We start from the raw sequence: 22,079 nt of genomic DNA, 5'->3' as shown, positions 1-22,079 counted from the left end.
TTCCTCTTGGTCATATTGCAGAGGATATTGCAAGAGCTTGTGTTAATTGGTAGTAGTATAGTTCATTACTACATTTGGGATCCAGGTGGATTGATTGGTTTATTGTTCATCCATTGCTTGAGGACAAGAAATGTTTGGGAGGGGAGGACTTGTCATGTCCCCTTTTCAAATAAATAAAAAATAATAATCTTTGCTAAGGCAGGCAGGCCCAAGAAAGTGAAGCTTCAGAAAAAGGGGGTTAATCTTTGGAAACCGTTGGACTAATAAATGAAAATTATTATTAAAATATGTTTCATTAACCTCTCTTGGAAGTGAGTTATAGTTATGCCCTCTTTTAAGGGGTTTGGAGGCATTTTGGGCAGATTACAGAACTTGATTTTTGCTCATTCTTTGTTATTCTTCAGAGGCTGCCAAACCTGTGGAGAAGGAGACCCAAGAACGGGAGTTTGCAGGTTTCCGGGGAAACCCAAGAACAGGAGTTTGTAGGTTTCTAGGAAGGCTAAGGATGGGATTTTGAAGCCATTCCATGTGCATGCCCATACAGAGTTTGCCTTTGTGCTAAATGGTGTAGATTTGTGGGTTTTTGGGTGTGTTTTTTGCATGAGTTTGGTGTTTTCAGTTTCATATCAGTTTTGGTTGCTGCTGTATTTCAGACTTTAAGCTTTTAAAATAGAGTTGAATATATGTATTGGGATGTGATTAAACTTCTAAGAGATTTTATTAGTGTTTTTGTGGTGTTTCCGAGCATTTTTGTGTTAATTTCAGGAGCCTGATGAGCATAGTTTTTGTCCTACATTTGAGAATTGTTGTGTAAAGGCTATACGGATCTGGAAATTTCATTTTGTAGGCTGTCACATCACCAATATAGCTAATGAATCAATAATCGTATTTCTTCTTCTAGGAATATATTAAATGTTTAGCACCTTGAAGAATTCCAACAAGTCCCATAATCTCTTTCAATAGTCCATTAACCTCTTTTGATCATGAAAATATATTTCCTTGAATTTTCAAATCATCAAGCGAGAGTCTCCTTCCACCGTGAGGGCTTTGACTTTCTTCTCTAGTATAAAGAGAAGTTCCCCCACTAGAGATTTTTATTCTTCCATGTTGTTAGTGCATATGAACTACAAGTGGTAGACATCATAAAAATATTTTCCTTTGGGATTTATTAGCTCAATCCTTTCTTGCTCCTTTCTTACACTTGGATACATCAAACCCCAGGATCCAAATTTCTCTTTGCTTAGGTATCTTGGACTTATGTTTATTTGTTCTAACCCCCTTTTTTTTTTCTTGATCCTTGAAATACTTCTTCGAAACCTATTACATCTTTTCTTGCATCTATCTATTACTTGTAGTCACTTCTCACATGAGAAAAAAATTATTTCTTTGCTTGTCTTGAATTTATATATATGATTAGTTTGGTAACCTTGAAATCCTAGGCTTGAGGTGGACAACCATCAAGATTGAGCCTTGACCATTTATAAAGAGTCACCTTCTACACTTGGTGGCCATCCATTTAGTGGGAGAAGGAAAATTTCCTCTATCTAAGGAGGTTTCATTGTATGATGCATTGAAATCTTCTTTGCTTTTCTCTACAAAAGTTCCTTCCACAATGTTAGTTCTTCGTAAGGGGGCATTTGAGGTATGCTCTTGAATGTTGTATGTATCTTGAATCCCTATTACTAAGAGGATGACAACCTCTATATCCAAAAAATAGAGATAGAAAGGCTAACATTTGGGTGATAGAGTCTTGAAAACTTGAACATTTAAACTCGAAATAACACATGTGATGCAGCCTACAAAACTTGTGGTAGAGGAAGATGTTAGGTACTATATCTCCTCTAGGGTCTTTTAAATGGGTAACCATATTTTCAATCAACTGAGTGATTATTTCTTGTAGAGGAGGCTTCTTCCAACTTGTGGTAGGATTTTCAATAGATTTCTTAGTTTGGAGGGTATCAAGTGCCATTACTTTGTAAGACCCTACTATAGATTAAAGAAACAATACCTAATCAGGAGTATTTTACTCCATGATTATCTTATTTAGCCTAGGCTCAAAATGAATCTTAAATAGGTTATGTATTCCCTTCCAAGGTAGCCATAGTTTCATGAAATATGTGGAAAACCATCTTCTAAGGCCTCAATTCCATTTCCCACTCAATAGCATCATGCATGTCATGAGAATTTTTAATACATGAATGTTGATGACATTTTAGATTTAGAGATCTATAGTTAGTTGAATGCATTACATCCTTAAATACTATGATGGCTTTTACCTCCATCTTGTCAAGCTAGATTAAAAATTAGTTAGTGGGTTGTAGAGTGACTCCTATCCTTTGAGGTATTGAGAGTGGCATGACATTGCATGAAATGCTTGAATCAACAACAAAATTATGGAGATTCTTTTTAAAGATTCAAATAGTTTGAAGAAAAGGATATACTTTTGTCTTCTTTTTTAACATAGTGGGAATATATTTAGTGGTATTAACTTGGGGAGAGTTTATCTTTTGGGTACTAGTGCCACTTGATTCCTTAGAGTGATCTAGGGTTTTTTTAAGTGCTTCACTTTAGGTGGGACAACTTTTTAGCTACTAGAAAGTAAATTCCACTAAGATAACTTAGGTGGGGGAGGGTTGAATTAGTTATTAGATCAAAAAAAAATTTATTAACCTTATTTACTCTCAAACATGTTTTCATTATAAATAGAAACCATAACAAGATAACCATACACAATAAAACCATATATGTTAACTAGGGAAACCCCTAATCAGAGGGAAAATCCCAATGGGAATTATACCCAAAAAATGATGTCCTAATATATATGTTCCTTGTAAGGGTATGGATACTATTAGGATTTAATGAAATAAATTTAGTACACATCAATCCCTATTAGGAGACTTTAAATCCCTATAAGGAGATTCCAACCCTATTAAAGTTATAGAAGGCAGAAGGACCCACTATCCAAAATATTTAGGGGCAAGAGCACTGAACTCACTATTCATCTAGGCTCTATATTTTTCCTTTTAGAATAATAGAAAATGATCAAATATCCACTAGCACTCTCTAGCAAATCTAGTCTCTAGACTTATTCAGTGTGCCTCTAATACATTAAATAATTCTCAGATCTCAATAGGAGATATGCAAACTTGCATTACATAAAAGATCTTAGATTTCTCACTCGCATTATACTTGACACTTACAATTTGATTTCTATTTCAAAAGAATCACATACATCATACCATACATTATCACAAGGAATTTTTATTTTATTTTTATAAAAATTCCTCAAAATAATCTATTGAGCCTTCCTTGAGGCTTTCTATAATTTACAATTATAATAGGGCCTCATTAAAATGTTACATTTACTTCTTTTCCTAATTATATAACACTACCATCTTTAAAAATTTAAAAACATTTCACATTTGTGACCTCAGAATTTGCATGCACATTAATGTCATCTTTGGGATGTCTTCTACCTCTGTCTAACTTTGCATAACCAAATTCTATCCTTGTTAGGAGATATAATTTGATTACCAAAAACTACTACTCAAGAACATTATCTATAAAAAATATTTTAGAAATATTTAATAACTATCACCAGACTTCATTTTTTCACATGTGATCTTAATAAAATCATCAAGAAAATTTCTAGAACACGTCCCTAACTCCACATAACCTTGTCTAAAATCATCTTTCTATGCTAACTTTATCTTTATCTCTTAATCTTCTAGTCTTCACAACATGAACACTATGTTAACATCAATAAGAAACATAGTCATGAATGCAACATGTAACCACAATAAAAATCTCTCAAGTACTCCAATAATTCTAGGACACTCCCCCATCAAAATATCATCAAAATTCATGCTAATAATATCCCCATTTTGAATTGATGGAAACATAGATGAAAAACATCTATGTTCCATGAATACTAAATACAACTCTACTAATGTTGCTACTCTCATGTTTTCAAATACTCTTCATCAATAAAATCTTTTTGAATCCTCTTCATCAATCAATTTTTTAGACATCATCTCCCTTTGTAATGTCCCTATCACTGATTTTTTATGATATTTCCAGCCTCAAATCAGAACTTTAAAATCAAACAACCAATATTACAAAGATCTACCAATTTCCCAATAAAACCCAAATCGGGTATGTCCAAATTAGTGCCAAAAACTTCACAACTTCACAAATTATTAATAAATCTTAAAATGGACATTTTTACAGAAATTTCAGCAGCATAACAGCCTACAAAATGATATTTCCAAATTTTTATAGCCTTTACACAACAGCTCACAAATGTAGGGCAAAACTATGCTCAATCGGGCTCTCGAAATTAACACAAAAATGCCCGGAAACACCACAAAACACTCATAAACTATCTCAAAAGTTTAATCAAGACCCAATACATATATTCAACTCTATTTTAACATCATAAAGTCTGAAATACGGCAGCAAACCAAACTGATATGAAACACTCAACTGAAAACCCAAACTCAAACCAAAAACAACCCTGAAAACACCCAAATCGGCACTATTCAGCACAAAGGCAAACTCTGTATGAGCATGCACATGGAATGGCTTCAAATTCCCATCCTTAGCCTTCTTGGAAACCTGCAAACTCCCATTCTTGGGTCTCCTTCTCCACAGGTTTGGCAGCCTCTGAAGAACAACAAGAAAATTAGCAAGAATCAAGATGTAGAATGAACCCAAAAATGCCTCCAAACCCCTTTTAAAGAGGGCATAACCCTAACTCACGTCCAAGAGGGGTTAATAAAATATAATTTAATAATAATTTTTATTTATTAGTCCATTGGTTTCCAAAGATTAGCCCCTTTTTCCGAAATTTCACCTTTTTGGAGCCTGCCTACCTTAACAAAGTTTTTTTTTTTAATTATTTGAATAGGGGACATGACACCCTCATACCCAAGAGTTCATTCTCTCCCCCATTCATTAGAGATGTTTTTCATGTATTCTCTCCCTCATTTACATTAATCACAAAGACATTATTATTTTAATCTTCTACCCATTAAATCAGATCAAGTGTCCAAAGACATTATAGAAATATAAATTACCTAGAATCCTTCATAACTTAGCTCAAACATAGATACTCCCCCATAGAGGAAGGATCAAGCATTCCATCCAGATAAACAATAGTTTTTTGTAGCACTATACTAAAGAAATATCTTCATCATCTACTATAAAGTCAGTAGGGGAATAACCCCAAGTATACCTCTCAAATACTCAAATATATCCTTTGGTAAAGGCTTTGTAAATATATCTTCTATCTTTGTACTGACATACTCCAATCTTATTACTTTCTCTACAACCTTCTCTCTGAAAACATGATACTTAATAGATATGTGTTTCTTCTTAGAATATAACACAAGATTATTTTACACCCTCATTGTAATTTTGTTATAAAAATGAATAATAATAGGTTCTAAGAACTCTATCCCAATATCTTCTAATATTTTCTTCATCCCCATAATCTAACTACAATTATTTTCTATTGTTACTTACTCTTCTTCTATTTTTCTTTGTGAAATGAAATCTTGTTTCTTTCTTACAAAAGACACCAATATTCCTCCCAATAAAATTCTCTTCCACTTATACTCATTCTGTCATCCATACTACTTTCCCAATTCATATCACTATATGTACATAGAGTAAAATCATTTCATCTATCATAACACAACCCAAAATTAGGTTCACCCTTCAAATATCTATAAACTCTCTTTACTAGTGCATAATGTGCTTCTATAGGATCATCTTTAAATCTTTCTACTATACCAATTGCATTAGCTATATCTGGTCTCTCTAGACAACTTCTCAGTAGAAGGTATCAATTTCATTGTCTACTTGAATGGAAATGTCAAAGTTTTAAATATTTTCCATATGATATCATCTTTTTCTTAACTTCCTTCACAAGCCTTGATTCTTGCAATAATTTTTGATATTCTAAAAATATAACTTCTTATAGATTCATCTTCCATCATTTTAGCTTCTTCAAATAGAAATATCCATTTTTTTAGTCTAATCCTTTTAGCATATTTATCACTTTCCAAAGTATATTCCAAAGCTTTCCATATTTAATAAGATAACCTCAAATTTTTAACTGACTGTACTCATTTTTAGGAAGATCTGACAAAAGTATTTCTTCAGAAAATGTGTTACACCTAAAAAAATATCTTTCATCTTGAGTACATTCTTCAATCTTGTTTTCTTCAATTATGATCTTCTCATTTTTAGTGATAAACCAATATCCTAGACCCATGCATAGAATATGTGTCTTCATATTCTCTTTCCAGCTATCATAGTTAACTCCATCAAACTTGGGACTTTATTTTCTAAAATGACCCACCATATATCTCCTTAAGGTTTTAATATTTTCCTTCATGGACCCGATGCTCTGATACCAATTATTTGAAAGTAAAATTCACCAAGATAACAAAGAATGGGAGGGGAGGAGGGTGAATCAATTATCAGATAAAAAAAACTTTTATTAACATTGTTAACTCTAAAGCATGTGATCAATATAAAAATAAACCATAAGAATAAATACATACAATAACACTAGATATGTTAACTAGGAAAACCCTAATCAAAGGGACAACCCCAGTGTAGATGGTAACCATAAAATGTTGTACTAATATATAATTCCTTGTAAGAGGATGGACCATGTTAGGACTCAAAAAAATACATTCAATACATATTAGTCCCTACTAGGATACTTTGAATCCATGTGAGGAGATTCCAAACCTATTTGCAGTTGTGCAAACTATGTTAGGACTTGTAGAAGGCAAAAGGACCCACTATCCAAAAATATTAAGGGGAAAAACCATTGGACTCAACATCAAAATAACATTTTTATTTTTCCTTTCAGAATAATAGAATATGATCAAGGATCCATTAGCACTCTCTACAAAACTTTACCTCTACACTCATTTAGTCCACCTCTGCTGCACCAAATACTTCTCAAATTGCAATACTAGATCTGCAAACTTGAATTACATAAAAAATTCCTTAAATTGCTCACTCCCATTATAATTCTCATTTATAATTTTTTTTTTTTTTTCAAAAGAATCACATACATCATACCATACATTATCACAAGGAAAATTACTTTTCTTTATACAAAATCCTCAAAATAATCTATTGAGTCAGCCTTGAGGCTTTCTTAATTTCACAAATCTAATAGGACCTCATTAAAATATTATACTAACATATTTTTGATAATTATATAATAATTTTTTCTTAGTTTCTTTACAAAAATTTAACATGTGTGATATTAGACTTCACACACTCACTCACATCATCATTAGGATGTCTTATATCTCTGTCCAACTTTGCATAGCTAGATTTTATCCTCATTAGGAGATATTATTTGATTACCAGAAACCACTTCTTAGGAACTCATTCTATAATTTGTCTTCTATAATTCTTGAATCACTATCACTAGTCATTGATTTTTCACATGCACTCTTAATAAAATCATCACAAAGATTTGTGAAAAACATCCTCAACTTGGCATAACCTTATGTGCAATATTATATCTGTGTTAATTCAATCTTTATTTTCTACTCTAACAGTCTTCATAGTATTAATGATATGTTAACATCAATAAAAAAAATTCATTAATGCAACATGTAACCACTATAAAAATATCACAATCACCCTAGGAATATAGGACAATGTTGATCCCTAAGGTATGTTACCTATTAGCTACAAGCACTTAGTCATTCATTAGGTGAATTTGGTGGCTCATCCAAGTCAAGTTGATGGCTAATGATGGAATAATAAGGGCTAAAATAATTTCTATTAAAATAATTTTGATACCTCACTTAGAGATCATGCAGAAACAATTTCAGTCAGCAAAGGAGGTAGCCTGAAGAAACCAAAATCTTTCAACTGGTGATAGTTTGCTAGATCTAGTTGCATGCTAGAAATAGATATTCATTTTTTTGAATCTATTAAGATGAGTATGGATCATGTATTCACCATGATATTAAAAATTCATAAATCATTCTTGGACAAGTATGGCATTACCATTCCATCACCTTAGCAATGATAAGTATCAAAAACAAGGGGGAAATGATATGTATGTTCAAAAGGCATGCACAAGCAGTCATTAGAATACCTTGATCATGTATGTTACAATTTTGGCTTTTTAGAGTCAAAGGAAGTCATTTATATATTGAACATGTTGTATGAAATAAAGTTATTTTGAAGATTGAATCATAATCTAATGGGAAGTATTATATTTAATTTTTGACTGCAATGTTTTCATCATGAAAAAGTACAATTTCCACTAATGTCAAAAGGGTAGATCGGTTATCCCTAAGGTATGTTGTCTATTACTATCAAACACTTTTTCATTCATTGGGAAGAGTCGGTTGGTCATCACTATGAACAAGCCATCCTAGTAAGGCTAAGCTATGTATAGAAGAGTTGTGTGAAATTTAGTTGAAGCTAAGTAGGTACTGTTGTCAAGAAAATATATGGTTGTTGAGAACTCTAACACATGTTGAGTGAGATAGAAGATATTTTATTCCAAGCATATAGAAGCCAAGTTACATAGTATGACTTGAGAAGATAGAGGCTGAGTGACAATATGATAATTGGACACAACTGAGCATTAAAATGTTCACATGCCAAGTAAACCAGTTTTGACATATTTGTTTGGAATGACACAAACATTGAGGTAAATCATTTAAATATGACTTAAATGCATGTTTTAATGATCAAGGAGTCTATCATTGAGATTATTAAATATTTTTTATAGATAATTAATCCCTATGCAAGGTGAATAGTCAATTAGAAAAATGGAATGATTAAGAAACAAAACTAAAGGATCTAGATCATTGATTTTGATCTAGAAACTTTTATAGATGGTCATAAAGGGAGGATCCAATCCCTATTTTCAAAAGAGTGTACAAGAGAAGAAAAGTTTTAAGGTTATTCAGACAAAGAGACCAAACATTTCAAATGCATTTAAGTATAGAACAAAGTTAGATTGAATCAATGTTTGAAAGAAGGGATCCATAATCTACATTTGAAGTGCAAATCAGAATAAGATACTCATACACTCTAGAAAATGTTTTAGGCTAATCTCTTAACAGATTGGTCCTAATAGACCTTTATAATTCTCCTAAAAAAGTGCTTACTTAGTTTTAAGTTGAAATCCTTTAACCAAGGTAGGCTAAATAAATCTTGTAATCTCTTAATAGAGTAGACCCCTCATAGGGTAGATTATCATAAGTGATCAAAATTGTAGCCCTAAAAAGTGAACTTTATTACTACAATAGTGAATATTTGTGGGTGTCATCCACGTCCACCCTACACCCCAACACCCCCCCAGCCCCCCTCCCCACACCCCCCCCCCCCCCTCAAAATTTTTACCTTCACCTTGAAAGGTTTTTGGGTAACCAAAATCTTTGTGTTATGTGTTGATCATTTACTTTATAGTAACTAGATGTGATTATTTGATAGGTCTAATACATGATTTCAATAATTTATGTGATTTATCAAACTATTAAGATAAGGATTTTTGGCAAAAATGTCAGATTTTATATTTGTTTCAAAGCGTAAAAATGTTATATAGATCCCGATTCAACCCCACTCTTAGTATCTAACTTTACCAATAGACTTCCAATAGATACTTCCCCATAGGAGTATCATTAGAATTGATGCTAACAGTAGCATGTTGACATTAAAATGTTTTCCTTATTCCTTTTCAAATATTATATGGCTCTAAACTTTTTAGTAAACCAAGTAGGATTCTTTAATGAGTTGGGCACAAATCTTTGTGCGTAAGACTATTATATCTTGATAAGTGCATGTACATGTATGGGGTTATTTATTTCCCATGGATTAGGAGGGTTTGGTTGTAGTCCAAGAGTAACTATATAGGTTATCTATTCCTTTCAGTTGTGCAAATTTTACTTGTTTCAATTTTCATTGCAAAAGGAAAAAATTTCAGAAAGTTCAAGTTTTCCTTCTTGGTTAAAAGAAAACACAAATTCTTCATTAGAAAAATCTTCCATCATAGTGTGTAGTGGAGTCATATAAGATTCCAACAACACAGTGTTGAGTTGGATAAGGGCATATTGCTAGTAACATATGAGTTAGCTCATGTCCTAATTTACTTCATAGATATATATTGTCATTGAATGCACTTTGGTTAACACCCACCTCATTGTTTTTAGGAAATTGAACATTGTAATTATTGATAGTTGGTATGATTCTATTGTTTGGGTGAGTGTTCCACTATTGGTTTTATCTAGGAAATTTGTTGTTATGATCAAATGCATTGAAGTTATTTCCAACAATATTAATCTTGTAGGAATTGAATTTATTTGACTATTTTTTCCTTTAACTATTGTTGTTTTGGTTTCCACTAGATCTCTAGAAATTTTTGGTTTTTCCCTATGACAATCATAGATGAGTGAGCTCATTTGTGATTTGGAACGTGGTTTTCTTCATTTGGTCCAATTTAGTTTACATGTTTTTCTCTACCTCAACATTTGATGTAACATTCTATTTGAGAAATTCTTCTTTAAGAGGCACATATCATGGATAGCTTATAGTAGTGGTTGGAGCTATAGAAGCTTGTTCTACTAGTATTAGATTCAATGGGAGGTATTGAATAGGAATCATATATGCTCTTGTAGGATAAGGTGGCACCATTGTGGTGCCACTGTCAGGAACTATTATACCCCCACCATTAGGATTAGCATATTTGCTGAATGTGATTGTTTCTTTGAAGACCTTTTCCAAACTAGATCAATGTTTGCAATAGAAAGTCATGTAGAAATGATGGTTAAACTAAGAGATGGTTTATGTTGGGTATTTTTTAATCAACAAGAAATGGTGATGCAAGATAGCTAGATTGATAAGCATCTTGAATTGATCCAAGATAAACTTCTTAAGATTTACCAAATTTTGAATGAATTCCAGGGCATATTCATGTACTAGTTAAATGTAACTTCTCCCAAACTTTATGCGATTAGAGTGAGACAACATCTTCATGCTAAATTTTATTTCTATTAAATATTTCTTTAAAAACATTGATGTGATCTTATCTTGTTCATGTCTCACCATAGATGAGCTTTGGATATACATTTTTATGATTCTTGGGGAGGTCATAAAGTGGACCTTGTAAGTTGATGGGGGAATATTGTGCATTTTCAAACAAATCCATAGGTAGGAGAAATGGGGGATAAATTTATTTTTGTGAGATATTTTATGAAATGGTTGGGGTGAAGGAGTTGGAAAGAGGGGCAAAATATGATGATGGAACTTTTAGCATGAATGGCAAGGATTTGGAATCCATTTGACACTCCAAGGTTTAAAAAATGGTCAAGATCAAAGATCTTATTCTTTCTAGGATGGAACCTCAATTCTTGTTGAAATAGAGATGGTAGATTAGGATCTTCTAATTTGCACAACTCCCAGATAGTGCAATATTGTGCTTGGCAGACCTTAGTGTCCAACACACCTTGTTAATTGGCACACCTTCACACTAGAGCACCTATACACCTTAGTAATTATAAAATTATAGACTTAGAAATCTGTAAAACAATCCTACTTCTATAAAAACTCCTTTTGAGAATTCATTTTGCACAATTCCAACAACAAAAGTCCTTACAAATTTCTCTCTTGAAAAGTTGATCAAATTGGCCAAATCCAAGGTTTTGGATGGTTTTTTCCAACCCAATAGCTACCTCAATTGAACATAAATGTTAACCAAAAATCTATCTACATGTTCAACCCAAACCATAGTCATAGTAAAAACTACCTCACAATCGGTGATCTATCCACAAACTCAAGAACTCTAGCTCTAATACCACTTGATGAAGTGTGCTCCCCCTTAAACCATAAACTCATAATAGAAATAAAGATATAATAGAAAATGAAAGAAAAAAATATAGGCTCCTTATTGGAACCATAAATATGAAACTACAAAATTCACAAGCACAAAGTACTAACCCACATGGGTGCCTTCACTATTGTAATCTATAAAACTAAGTTGTGAACTATCACCCAAAGTTGTCTAGACAATGTTCAAGCCTTTCTTAAATAGGTAATTTTATACCATCCAAGAAGGTTCTAGACATTGAAACTTAATACCTAGGGCTAAAAAACCCTAACAATACATATAGAACCAACCAAATACATCTTTGACAATTATTTTAGATATTTCGGGTAGCCCAACTTTGAAAGGCCATAACTCACAAACGATTTGTCCAATTAGCTTTTATAACCACTTTTTAGAATGCCAGCTTTTGATCTACAAGATCAAAACTCTAAAAATTCCCTTTCAGTGAGTTTTTGGACCTCATTCGAGCACTCTAAGGCCTACAACAATGAGCCCAAAGATTTTTCTACAAATTTCTTAAATAAAAAATTTACACTAAATTCTTTGATACTTAAGCTGGAGCAATGAGATTTTTATGGTAGGCTTATAACTCTAAAATTAACCTTCCTATAGGAAACAAGAACATTTTGATGTAGAGTGGGTAGTAGAAGTGGTGGTTCAATACAAATGCTTCTTCAATTGTGAAGGTTTCCCACTAGTCCTTAAGGCACTCCAAGGGTCAAATACCCACAAAACACACAATCTTGTCTCCAAATATCCAAGGTGGATGTAAAATGTGTACAAAAAGTGTTTCAAACAAGAATCAATCACTTTTTACCTTTTACACAACTCTCATTCATCAAATTCTTCAAAATTGTCTATTAGGCCTATTAACCCTAATTAGCCCTACAGTGGCTGGTTTTTCAACTTTTCTCAAATAATCACCAAAAGAATCAAAATAAAAATTACCTTTTTAGATACCCTTTTTAGGGTTGTACAACATACCCAAATCCCAATATTGACTTCTTTGGGAAATGTGCTTGCAAACTTGACTGTCTCAATTTTTGAAGGGTTAATTTGATGGTTTTACAAAGGAATTATGCTCAAAAAATCTCAAACTCCATGAAATTAATAGGATCATCATTATGTATTTCCAATTAGGTAAATCAATGACCAATTTCACTCTATGAGGTGTTTAGATACAAAACCTCAATTTCATGCTTCAAAACCCTCAAATCCTAGGGTATCACTAATCTAGGCCAATCACTCACTTCCAAGACTCCAAATTTAGGATTCACCATGTATTCATCAGGTTATCAAATATTATCAAATATAAAGTATATCTCATTCAGCCAAATGTATGGCTGTGTAATAGCTAGCATCAATTTGGGTACGTAAAACAATCCTTTTACCACTCAAACTTGCATATTCTCACTCCTTAGCCTGAATTCTTCATATTACTTGCATTTTTTGAGTTAGTAAAAAATATTAGACATTATAGGGTCCATCCCATGGCTCAAATAAGAATTCATAGGATGGATCCCTCAATTCCCCATTGAAAACAATACAAAACTGTATGTTTCAGCATGACAGCAGCAATAGAAGTTGTAACTTGTTAATAAATGTATCAAAATTGATTCAAAACCTCACAATATTACCTTACCAACATAAATGAAAGGTTACTCCATCAAATAAACTCCAAATGTTCAAGAAAAACTCATAAATTCATTCAATATATTGTTGTTTTGTACAGTTCGTATCCTTTTTCCATACAAACTATGCACCATACCTTTCATAAGGCTACGACATCTTAAATAGACTCCTAACTGACCACCCAACTGACCAAGGTGGTTGAGATTTCTTATTTTAACAAACAAACACCTAATCCTACTTTTCCCTCTAAAACTAATGTGACCATTTGAATTTGAAATTCAAATTACAAACTATGGTTTTTATGCATTTCCTACCCTTCTAACCTATGCCACTGACCTATGAATGATCAAATGATCTTATTAAATGCATCTAAATAAGAAACTATCCCTAATTTACCCCTATGGATCATTTGTTTATTTTTACATCATGTTGCCCTTAGGTCCTTACTAGGACTTTTATGGCTTTTGATTTTCAAAGTACATTGTTCATTATATAATGCCATTATTGTTTTTAATATATGCCAATTAACAATCAATGATGTCTTTGATCCTCTCTCTTCATCTGGTACCAAGTTGCTCTTAGATGATTTAATAGGTGCCCCTACACCAAACACTCCACCTTCAAAGAAACTCTTGCCCCAAGAGTTAAGTGGGATAGTCTTCTGTCCTCACATCCTTCTAGATGGTTTCTTGCAACTCTTCTCTTGCACTTTATTACCCTGCACACTTGCATACAAGTCATTAGAAACAAAAAAATTTGAATGTTTGTTACCCTCCATGGTAACCTTACTATTTGCTATCTAGGGATAGTCACATTTCATCCTTGATAAAGGTTGTATAACTTGTTGTTTGAGTTTGCACTGACCTTGTCTCTAATCCTTCATGAATTGGCTTACTTTCTTGCTCACTTTAGTCACCATTAGACACCATATGGTAGCAATCATCACTCCTTTTACTGTCACTATTCTATTCACTATCACTATCTAATTACAGTCAAAAATCTGAGTTTTGTCTTGTACTTCCTCCTCCTTCATAACCAAAAGAGGAGGCTTATGTGGCTATCCTTTCATAGCATGTTTAGTCTCCCTCTATTCCTGCAATTCCACAAGCTCTTTCTTTCCAAAACAAATAACTATTTCCTCATTATGACTAGTCAAAGGATTTAGCTTTAACTTCACACCATCTTTGTGTACTATATAAACATTTGATGAGCCAAAATGAATAGTGTTCCTTGAGGCTTGCCAAGGCCTTCCAAAGATGACATGGCCTTCCAAAGATGACATGGAAGCATGTCATAGGTATGATATCACATAAGGCTTGGTATTTATATTCCCCTATAAAAAAATCAACTATAGCTTGTTCCCTCACAACAATGTTTTGTGCATCACTAACCCAAGTTGCTTTGTATGGCCTATCAATAGGATACCTCTTCAATCCTAGTTTATTTACCATCTCATAAGACAGTAAGTTATCAAAAGAGCTAGATTCAATGATCATTTTTCAAATATTACCATTGTTAAGGCAATTTGTTCTAAAGATGGATGGTCTTATCTCTTTTTGCTACTATATTGGTTGTCCTCTTCTCACCATCAGGGATTCTCCTTCAAGTTTAGGATCTGCATTACCGTACTTCTTTTCTTCCTCTTCTCCTTGGGTCAAGGTGACTCTCTTCTCCACCTTCTTGAAATCCTCTCCTTTCTCAGGGCACTTTTAGGATTGATGCCCCACTCCTCTACATGTGAAGTGTTTTCTTGTGAAAACACTATTACCTCTTCCACCTCCAAATCTTCCTCCTCTAGATCCTCCCCTTATCTCATATGTAGACCCTTTATATTTTTCTTTGTCTTGATTACTTTAGTTATTAGATTGACTCCTTCCACCTCTTCCTCTCATGGAAGATCCCCCTCTATTATTTTTCCTATCATTTCTTCTTTTCAACTTCTCCGCTGCCTGGGTTGCCAATTGAAAACACTCCCCAAGGTTCCTAGGGATTCTTAGACCAATTCCATCTTGAATTCTATATTTTAGACCACTCATGTACCTTGGTACTTTTCTTCTTCATCTTCTACCCCTCCTTTGATACTCAGGGTATGAAACTTCTCATTGTATGTCATAACATCCATGTCTTTTTGCTTCAAGTTATTCCTCTTCATCTTCATTTGTATGGCTAAATGTAATGGTTGAAATTGAATTCTTATCATTATTTTCATCCTATCCCAATTTGTAATCTTGTTGAGGCCCCTAGCCATCCTCTCATTTTGCAAAATAGTCCACCATGTAAGGGTTGTTCCCCTTAGCCTCACCTTTTCCACTTTCACTTCCTTCTCCTCTTCTATGTCTTCTAAATCAAAGAAATTTTCAAGCGCCTCTATCCATCTAAGAACCTCTTCACTTTCCATCTTACCTTGGTAAATAGGAAAATCCATCCTTGTCTTTAGAAAAGTAACTTGTGCTACCTTTATTATTCTTAGGAATCTTCCTTCCTTAGGATCATCTTTTGCTCCATGATGTCCTTGTTGTTGTCTCACATGATTGTCTTCTCCTTCATCATTGTCTTCTTCATGCTCTTCTTCATGAACTAATTCCCTTCTAGGTTGTTCTTGCCTATCCTTCTCCAAGGTTTCTATCCTTGCAATCAACTACAATCTTTCTTTTCTCATTTTCCTTTCTTCCCTCTCTTTAGATGCTTCAAGATATCTTCTTTCTCTTCTCTCCTTTTCCAATTCTTGTCTCAACTCTTCTAACTCCCTTGCCATCTATCCTTTAGGAGGCATGTTTTCAAACTATTTTTCCTACTCAAGAATCTTCTAACTCATATATTTTCCTCACCAAAAAATCTCTGGACACCTCTAATGTACTTTTTAACTCTAAGACACTCAAGGAGGGATTAGACACTCCAAGGCTTCAACAAAGGGACCAGTACACTAAGGATGACAAAAGACTTATATGATGATAAAATCTACAACTTTAAATTCCCCAAAAGACCTTGTTGATGCTCTAATACCACCTAATGGAGAGTGGGTAGCAGAAGTGGTGGTTCAATACAAATGCTTCTTCAATTGTGAAGGTTTCCCACTAGTCCTTAAGACACTCCAAGGGTCAAATACCCACAAAACACACAATCTTGCCTCCAAATCTCCAAGTTGAATGTAAAATGTGTAAAAAAAGTGTTTCAAACAAGAATCAATCACTTTTTACCTTTTACACAACTCCTATTCATCAAATTCTTCAAAACTATCTATTAGGCCTATTAGCCCCAATTAGCCCTACATTGGTTGTTTTTTCAACTTTTCTCCAATATTCACCAAAAGACTCAACAAAAAAATTACCTTTTCAAATACCTTTTTCAGGGTTGTACAACATACCCAAATCTCAATATTGACTTATTTAAAATACGTTCTTGCAAACTTGACTGTCTTAGTTTTTTAAGGCTTAATTTAATGGTTTTACAAAGGAACTATGCTCAAAACATCTCCAAAATCCATGAAACTCATATGATAATTTTTATTTATGTCTAATTAGGTAAATAAATGACCAATTTCACTATGAGGTGTTTAGATACAAAACCCCCAATTTCATGCTTCAAAACCCTCAAATCCTAGGGTATTACCAATCTAGGCTAGTCACTCACTTCCAAGACTCCAAATTTAGGATTCACCATGTATTCATTAGGTTATCAAATATTATCAAATATAAATTATATCTCATTCAGCCAGATGTACGGCTGTATAATAGTTAGCATCAATTTGGGTACCTAAAACAATCCTTTTACCACTCAAACTTGCATAGTCTCACTCCTTGGCCTGTATTCTTCATATTTCTTGCATTTTATGAGTTAGTCAAACATATTAGACATTTTAGGGTCCATCCCATGGTTTATATGAGCTTTCATAGGATGGATCCCTCAATTTCCCATTGCAAATAATGCAAAACTGTATGTTTCAGCATGATAGCAACAATAGAAGTTGTAACTTGTTAACAAAAGTATCAAAATTGATTCAAAACCTCACAATATTACCTTACCAATGTAAATGAAAGGTTACTCCATCAAATAAACTCCAAATATGCAAGAAAAACTCATAAATTCATTCAATATATTGTTGTTCCATACAGTTCCTATAGTTTTTCCATACAAACTATGTATCATACCTTGCATAAGGCTATGACATCTTAAATAGACTCCTAACTAATTGCCCAACTGACCAAGTTGGTTGAGATTGCTTATTTTAACAAAAAAATGCGCAATCCTACTTTTCCCTCTAAAACTAATGTGAATGTTTGAATTTGAAATTCAAATTACAAACTATGGTTTTTATGCATTTCCTACCCTTCTAACCTATGCTGCTGACCTATGAATGATCAAATGATCTTATTAAATGCATCTAAATAAGAAACTATCCCTAATCTAACCTTATGGCTCATTTTTTGTTACTAGGACTTTTATGACTTTTGACTTTCAAAGTACATTGTTCATTACATAATACCATTATTGGTTTTAATATATCCCAATTAACAATCAATGATGTCTTTGATCCTCTGTTTTCATCTAGTACCAAGGTGCTCTTAGATGATTTGATAGGTGCCCCTAAACCACATTTTGAGCTCATATGACAAATTTACTAAAAATAGAAAGTTCTCATAAATAGCAACTACCTTGTCTACTAGTCCCTATTAAAATAGAAAAGACTAAAAAGGAAATATTTTTTGGGTGATGCAAGATTGCTCTTACATCCAAGATACTCCTACATTGGACACCCAGGATAATTTGAGAAATGATTTCATCATGTCTCAGGTGTTCAAAGGAAAATCAAGATGGTTAACTTCACTCCTTGCTAGCCATGATGAATCCTCTACTAGCCTCCCTTTCCATTTGACCAAATTTTCCTCACCTCCTCATGGATGGTCTTCAAAAGTTCACCAAATTCTTCTACTTTAGCACTACTTATCTCTGCTCTATCCAATTGTTACAATGTAGAAGCATTTCTAGGACTACTCCCATACATAATCTGGAATGGTGATTTACTAGTACTCCAATTGAAAAAAATTATTATATGAAAAATTTCCCTATGGAATATCATATCCCATCCTTTTGGCTTGTCTCCAACCAAACATCTCAACAACTTTCCCAAGTTGTGTTTCACAACTTTTTTCTATCCATCAGTCTGTGGATGATGTGATGAACTAAACGTCAAATCTATCTTCAAATTTCTCCACAATGTATGCCATAAATGTCTAACAAATTTGGTATCTCGATCTAAAACAATACTCTTTAGCAGACTTGTTGGAAATGAGAATAGAGTAACTGAGAGGGGGAGGGGGTGAATCAGTTACTACAAAACTTTCCACAGTCCATAAGATGTCTGAATATACCCTTGATCTGATTAATATAAAATGCTAAAACTTGATAATGCAGTAAATGATAAATATTAAGAACTGATATGTTATCATGCACAAAGTAATTTAGCAATTAAGAACACAAGAGACACCAATTTTAACATGGAAACCCAATATGGGAAAAACCACCAATGTAACTAGATACTATTTTTCACTCTTCTAAAGTGAGCCCTATTAGGAGCCAACCCTGTTAAAGGTTACAAAAACACATTGTTAGGTGTGACCTTGTTAAATGATTTAATCACCCTGTTAGGAGTGGCCTTGCTAGAGGTCTTTAGAACAATTCAACTAAACTATCACCTTGTTAGAGGATTTATTGAATGGTTGTTAAACCAACTCTGTTAAGAGATTTTGAATTCACTGTTACAATGGTTAGAAAGCAACAATGAAGTGACCTGATATGATGTACAACTTATCTTTGCTGATTACAAATCTCTGTTATGCTTGACTGGATCCTTATTGATCAAATACAACTTTACAGCTCCTTCAACACATCTGATCCTTCATCAGACTTTGCTCAACATTTGCCTTTTTATTTCATACTATAATTCGCATTCATAACTTCTTTTTTACAATCTCACACACTTTTAATTCATAACTGGAATGACCATATATACCCTTCAGATTATCTTAGTCAGCTCAAATTATTGACTAGTCAAACAATTACAACAGTTGGCTAGAAGTAATTAATTTGCAAATCCTTATACTAGCTGACCCTGCACGGTAAACTTTGTCCAAAAAATAATTCCTGTGTTGACCGACTAAGCTCGGTTAATACTGTGAACTTTGTGACAATCCTTCAATCACCGGGAGAACTCAGTAAGTACTATGTTTCTTGAGAAAACCGAGTGAGCTCAATGAAAATTATACTTTGGAGACCGAGTGAAGCTCGGTTAATACTGACCTCTCCATGATTCCTTTGATGACTGAGTGAGCTCGTTGGAAACTACCCTTTGGAGACCGAGTGAAGCTCAGTTAACACTAACTTCCTCATTTCCTTCATTGATCGAGTGAGCTTGGTGAACACTGTCTTTCACCTTTCCTTTGTTGATCGAGTTAGCTCGGTTAACACTATCTTCCACATTTCCTTTGATGACCGAGTGAGCTTGGTTGGCACAGTAGATTGCATTGCAGACTGTTTGAGCTTGGTGAACTTGAGACTAATGACTGATATGACATTTGTGTGACATCAAGGACAATATTATCCAACAATCTCCTTCTTTGGCATTGATGGCAACACAACATGTCATAACAGAATGAAATTTTGAAAACAAGTCCAACAAGATAACAAACTTCTCCCTCCTTCAATAATCTCCCTCTGTTAAGGGACTTCATGGAAAACTTTTCAAATCTGACAGATTTCAGAAGGATATGATAGTAAATCTCTCCCTCTTTGACAACACATGCCAAAGACAACAGAAGTTAAGTGAATTGTAATGTACCTTTAGTACATATTCATATGAAATTATTTCTGATTGAACTACATCAACAGATGGATCTTCAATCTTATATGCATTGATGCATCACTAGAACTTATTTTTAGTGGACTTCAGATAGGGGAATGACCCCTAACTTACCTCTAAGATACAAAAATGCATCCTTAGGTAAAGGCTTTGTGAATATGTCAACAATTTGTTCCTTTGTATGGAAATATTCCAATTTGATCTCCTTGTCTTGCACCAATTCTCTGACAAAATGATATTTTATTGCAATATGCTTGGTTTTGGAATGCATCACTGGATTCTTAGATATGTTGATTGCACTAGTATTGTCACAGAACATGACAACTGGTTCATTGATTTCCATCTTCATTCCTTGTAATAACTGCTTAAACCAAACAATATTTGAATAGTTTACTACTACAGCAACATACTTTGCCTCTATTGTAGGTTGGGATGTACAATTCTGCTTTTTGCTTATCCAAGAAACCAATCTTTTTCCAAGAAAGAATGCTCCTCCACTTGTTCTTTTTCTGTCATCAAGGTTTCCTGCCCAATCAGCATCAGTAAACACTTTCAAATCCAAATTACCTCCAAATTTGTACCATAAGCCATAATCTTCAGTTCCTTTCAAATATCTCATTATTCTTTTGATTTCCATTAGGTGAGTTTCTCTTGGCTTTGCTGAAAATCTTGCAACAATACCAACTGCAAGGGCAATATCTGGCCTAGTATGAACTACGTATTGCAATTTTCCAATCATAGATCTATACAATGTTTGATCTACCTCTTTGGATTCATCATCTTTGGTAAGTTTCAATCTTGTACACATAGGAGTTCCAACAGGTTTACAGTCCTCCATACCAAACTTTTTCAATATCTCCTTGATGTATTTTGATTGAGTGATGTAGATGCCATTCTTATTTTGTTGAATTTGAAGACCAACAAAGAATTTTATTTCACCAAACATAGACATTTCAAATTCCTTGTTCATTTGTTCTGAAAATTCTTTGCAAAGATCATCATGCCCTGTGAAAACAGTATCATCTACAAATATTTCTGCCAAGAAAATCTTATTATCAGGTCCTTCCTTTATATACAAGCTACTATTATCATTAGTTCTTTGAAAACCAATCTGAATAAGAAAGTTATGCAATCTTTCATACCATGCTCTAGGGGCTTGTTTCAGACCATACAGTGCCTTGTGTAATTTACAGACCATGTTCCTTTTATCTGGATCAACAAAGCCTTCAGGTTGTTCAATGTAAACCTCTTCATCTAGTATTCCATTAAGGAATGCTGACTTGACATTCATCTGATAAACTTTGAATCCTTTGTGAGAAACATATGCAAGTAAGGTTTTGATTCCTTCCAATCTTGCAATAGGAGCAAAGGTTTCTCCATAATCTATGCCTTCTTCTTGAGAGTATCCTTTGCATACCAATTTGGCTTTGTTTCTGGATACCTTACCATGTTCAGTCAACTTGTTTCTGAATACCCACTTGGTTCCAATTACATTCTTATTTTTAGTCCTGGGTACAAGATTCCATGTCTTATTCTTCTCTATCTATTCTATTTCCTCGTTCATTGCCTCAATCCAACTATCATTTGTCAATGCATCTTTAATGCTTCTAGGTTCAAAATCAGCAAGTAAAAAAGTATTTTTCAGCTTGCTTCTTGTCAAGGTTCCTTTAGACTTCTCTCCAATGATCTGATCTGGTGCATGATGTC

The sequence above is a fragment of the Cupressus sempervirens genome, chromosome 5 (assembly GCF_028749045.1).
Source record: "Cupressus sempervirens isolate cs-2001-9-10 chromosome 5, ASM2874904v1, whole genome shotgun sequence".
NCBI lineage: Eukaryota > Viridiplantae > Streptophyta > Pinopsida > Cupressales > Cupressaceae > Cupressus > Cupressus sempervirens.
This window is presented reverse-complemented; position numbering follows the sequence as displayed.